Here is a 5,147-nt window from a genome sequence, read left to right on the forward strand (position 1 = left end):
TTCTGCTCAGGACGTTCAATCACAATTGCAGAAACCCGATGTGTCGAGCAGTGTATATGGAAAGAGAAACAGAGATAATCTTTTAAATATGGTACATTTCTGATGAAGAACTCGAGTTTCCCAAGTCTAATCAAATTACCGGACTGGTTTGCAAAATAGGTTTTCTGAACTTTGAGCGAAAATTGTTCCAGCAGGAAAACATTCATAACGTAGTCAGCAGGATTCGAATCCTACGTGGGGAAACCCCAATGGATTTCTAATCCATCGCCTTAACCACTCGGCCATGACTACAGACAGCCAAAACTGCTTGAGCATTGACCAAATCAGCCGTGACCTCATAAAAAGCTCTCGCTGACTTGATGAGCAAAATACTTCCATCTCCTTTAATACCTTTGCTGTCATTTGTAAGGTGCGAGACACCAATGTAAAAGAAGAAAAGCACAAAGGTAGGAAAAGATATTTGCAGCCAAACTGAGTCAAAATTATTTATTGAAAGGAAAATCACACTTGGCAATTTGCTAGATCAGTTGCGAACATGACCATCAGAGCTAATCAAGGGAGCTATTGGTCTGAGTGTTCATGCACCTGAAACAAACAAAGGTTCGTGACATATTCATTTCTTTTTCTGGCGAACGAAATGGTCTTTCCTGATGGTTACAATGAAAGAAATGGTTCCCAATAAAAGACAGAGATTAATTCGCATGTAGATATATTTCAATGTGATGCGATTCATTTTCAGTCCCTAATTACCCCAGAGATGTAGTGGGTGAGTTACTTTTCTTCACGCTTCAACTCGTCAGCACGGAGGTACAGACATGAAACCGCTAGAGATGGAGTTCTTGAATTGGGAACCAGCGACACTGAAGGAACGTTGTTAAAGTGAGGACTGCAGATGCTGGAAACCAGATTTTAGATCATAGTGATGCTGGAAAAGCACAGCAGGTCAGGCAGCATCCGAGGAGCAGGAAAGCCGACGTTTCTGTTGCCAGTCTTGCTGCGTTTCGCAAACAATTTTCGTTTTTGGCTCAGATTTTCATAATGCTTTGGACAAAACCAATGACCTGCCAGCATCGGAAAATCGGCAGAAGTACTGGTACACCGATATGTTTGCTGAACAATACAAACATTCCATGAGCGGAAATACGATCCGGGCCACGGTGCTGAGAGTACCGAATCCTCACAAGTAAATCCTCACAAGAACATTTTCGTTGCAGATTATTTTCAACTTGTCTTCAAAGGTTTACAAAGTGGGAAAAGGCCATTCCGCCCTTTGTGCATTGCGGCTAATCAGAGAGCCATCTATTCTAGTCGCAGTTTCCAACTTTGGCCCAAAGTTTGATCATGGTGTCATGCAGAAACTCAGCGAGTTCACTCAGACATTTTTGTGTGTGCAGAATGATTTGCCACATTTAAGGCAAATTCAATGGCATCCGAATGGGTATATAGACAGGAGGCGTTCGGAGAGATAAGGAACACATTTTGGCAAATATGGTTCAATTAATTTCGGTTATCTATTCAGCAGGGACAGGTTCGATAGTAGGGTCTTTTTCCGTGCCCGGCATCTTTGATCTGCTCCCGCAGCTGACACCAGTTTTAATGGATCATTTGGAAAAAAAAAAGCACTCTGTTTGTTACGCAGTCAGCGCGGTTTGCCCATATTTCTGAAAGGTGGATGGGACGAGTTGACCCAGCAATGAGGGTCTTTCCGGACTTTTGCTGCCAATGACCGTTCGTTTGGCACCTTCCCAAATTTGCCATCAAAGATTTTGGCTGAAGAATCATACCGCACGGATAATGTTACCCCTTTCAGCTCTCCAACGAATCCAGAAACTGACAACTCTTCATGTGGAACAGAAGCAAAACAGAAAGGCTGGACCATCGTCAGACACACCGAAGCATGCATGCTGCCTTTGTTGCAGTGCAAGCCGATTATGTCATGAACTGCTCAGAGAAACGGCAGCAAGGCAATTCAGGACATACTGGAGATTTAGTGCATTGCCAAGTCACAGGAAGTGATCAACAAACATAAAACAAAACGGAACAGCAATAACCCATGAAAATGAAGTTTAACAATTGCACTCGTGATGAAATAAGATCAACAATGCGCTGATGACTGCATCTGATCGAGAGGACCAATCACCAGCCCCCTTCACCAGGACAGTAATGAAGGAAATGAGAGAAATACAAAAAACATTTCTCATCGCGATTGTCAACCTTTTCGCCACTGCAACAACGAAAACGGCGAGCAGATACAATGCAGAATCTGGTTTCATATGGCTATGTTTTAATGGCTACATTTCCTTTTGCTTTCTGTTATTTAGCAGTCACACCGAATGGAGAATTGTTTCTTTTAGTGTCTGCCTCAATATGTGTCTTCGTTTTTTCTATATTTGCCTCTGTATCCTCCTGGGCCTTTTTCACATTCTCCGACTCTCTGGCTGTCCATATCCCCCATTTCCCATTTCTGCTCTTGAAAAGCCTGACATACAGAGACAGTTTGAGATTCGAACTGCTGAGAGGCTTTCTGACGCCTGACTGGAGTCGGTCGAAGTAGTCTCACATTCTCTGGATAATGCGTCTGTCACTTCGACCTGAGGCAAGGAGACGTTTCTTCCTCAAAATCAAAAGACCCTTTCGAAGTTAAAGTTGAATTCCTTATCCAACAGAAAAAGAAAGTCATTACATGATAGCTGAAGAAGAACAAGGATGCATTTACTGTTGGTGTACAACAAATGAATGGTGACAGCAGAGTATGAGGGTGATCATGTCGTGATGTCAGTGCCATTACCACAACATTCCTCGGGAATGCTGCAATGTCTCCTGCCTCACCACTTAATTTCCACAAAACTGGGAATGAAGGAATGAGAATAAGAGGATGAGAAGCAGAAGTGTTTGTAGAACTGCGGGAAGAATCTCCAGGTTAAAATAGTAGTTAAAAAGAGTAACATACACTACTGGATTTAAACCTGGAAAATGAAGACCACTGAAAAGGCAAAGAAAAATACAGTATCCTCTTGCATTGCCATCCAACTGATATTTTCATCTGTTTAAACTGACAGAATAAATCAGATGTGCTCATCTCCCCTCGCGTACTATTAACCACGTTAATACACACACAGGGATTTTCAAACCAAGATGAACGGGCTCATTGTTGTGACTTGACAGCAGTGCTGTGTGAGTCATTGCGAACAGTGAGAAATAAATGCTGAACCAATAGCACTGACACTGAGCCTTGCACAATCAGCTCCACATTCACATCTTGTGTCATGTCTCCTCGGCATCGTGCATTTGACTTTAATTATCCTACCCTGCACCTCTCCTCAAATTATTCCCGACCGCTTGCAGTGTCGAATTAGTACATGCAATTATTAGAAATGCATTTCTGGGACACAGTTGTCTTTCAATGAGATAAGATTCACTGCTCATCCCTAATTATCCCAAAGATGTAGGGGACGAGTTACTTTTGTCAACTCCTCAAAGACGCCATTCCTGACTCCACTCTGTCAATGTAACTCACTGAGGGAAGAGCAAACTGACGCCACTCAGTCAGTGTTCCTCATCCAGGGAAGGGCAGACTGATCCCAGACGGTCAATATAAGTCATTCTCTGAAGAGCAGTCTGACCCCACTCTATAAATGTAATTCCCTCAGGGAAGAGCAGACTGATCCCATTCTGCCTATGGCACTCACCCAATGAATGAACACTAACCCCACTCTACCAATGTAACTCGCCAGGGAAGAGCAGACAGAAGCCAGACTGTCAACATAAATTATCGAGGGAAGAGAATACTGACCCCGCTCTTTCTATTTCACTCAGGCAGGGAAGAGCAGACTGTCACCACTCTGTGAAAGAAATTCGCCCAGGGAAGGGCAGACTGACCCTACTGTATCTGCGTGACTGACACAGGTAAGAGCAACTAACCCAACTCTGTCAACGTATCTCCCTCAGGGAAGAAGACGCTGACCCCTCTCTGGCCATGTAGCTCACCCAGGAAACAGCAGATTAACCCCACACTGTCTATTTAAGTTCACAAAAATCCTCTGAAGTACGTCCTATCCAGACTCTCCTATTACAGAGACATCACTGTCTCTGTAACCGTGTGCGTTCAATGGCGATTCCAAATAACCTGCAAATGTTTAGAATGTGGCAGCAAACCAGAGCAACCACACAGAAATTGGGCGAATGTGCAAATTTCCATCAGGCTGTCACCTAAGCCTGGAATGGAAACCAAACCCGACAGCAGTCGTGATTATAAAATGGCAGAACAGAAACCTGGCAAAAAGAATTGCGTCCCTGTGTGTTGCAACGATGCTGAGTATTAATTAAGCCCCCCTCACTGTAGTTAATTTCCATTTTCATCACTGCCAACCTTCTTCAAAGCAAAGCACGCACTTGCTTTTTTCAGACTTCCTATATCCCGCTTTCATTCCGCTTTTTACCTAATCATATTTCTGACTTTACAAACTACGTCATAACAGGCTGACAACTGCAGAATGAGCTTTGTTCCGTTCTCCACTGATGTTGATAGTAGTAATCCGGCATATTCGAGTAGGACTTGATGCACTTGCGGGTGGTGTATTCGCGGCATTTTGGCTTCTTTTTTTCATTTTCGGTGTACTATTTCGAGTTCATTGCGCAGACTTCTGAAGAAGACTTTTCGGAGTCGAAATGGTAACTGTGCTTTTTCTCGCAAGACAGATGTAGCTTTATTTCTGTTCTCTTATAAATTGATCTTCTTCTGATCTTTGGAAGTGAAATAGGGTGCATTGCTATTGCTCGGTTTTAGTTTCAAAATCAAGAGAAACATGAAGGAGAGAATATCAAAGAACACAAAGTGCAGAGTTGTTAATATAATTTTTGCAGCAATGGTGGACATCAAGGTCAAATTAAGAAAATGGTGCAAGAACATTTAGTCTGTGGAAGTGGTATGTGACTTTAGTACCAAATATATGTTTCTGTTCTTCCAGTACATCTTTTTGACTCCCAGAAAATATTGATTGTTTTCTGTATTCACTTTGCTTCGCGACATCTGTCTTCTGGTCGACCAGGGACAACTTGAATTTGCGTCTGCATTGAATAAGATTTCGCTCTTTCTTTCGAGAAGCAAACCTGTGCATTATGTACCACTTACCATGCTGATGGCTAAG

At 42.8% G+C, this 5,147-nt stretch overlaps 1 non-coding gene across 1 annotated transcript; it reads right to left on the minus strand.

Moving 5' to 3' along the window:
- Nucleotides 1-208: 208 nt before the first annotated feature.
- trnas-aga lies at nucleotides 209-291 on the minus strand. The gene has a single exon. It is a non-coding gene; the product is annotated as a tRNA-Ser (tRNA).
- Between the last annotated feature and the right edge of the window lie 4,856 nt (nucleotides 292-5,147).

Source organism: Chiloscyllium plagiosum, unplaced genomic scaffold, assembly GCF_004010195.1.
Source record: "Chiloscyllium plagiosum isolate BGI_BamShark_2017 unplaced genomic scaffold, ASM401019v2 scaf_12431, whole genome shotgun sequence".
NCBI classification, from domain to species: domain Eukaryota; kingdom Metazoa; phylum Chordata; class Chondrichthyes; order Orectolobiformes; family Hemiscylliidae; genus Chiloscyllium; species Chiloscyllium plagiosum.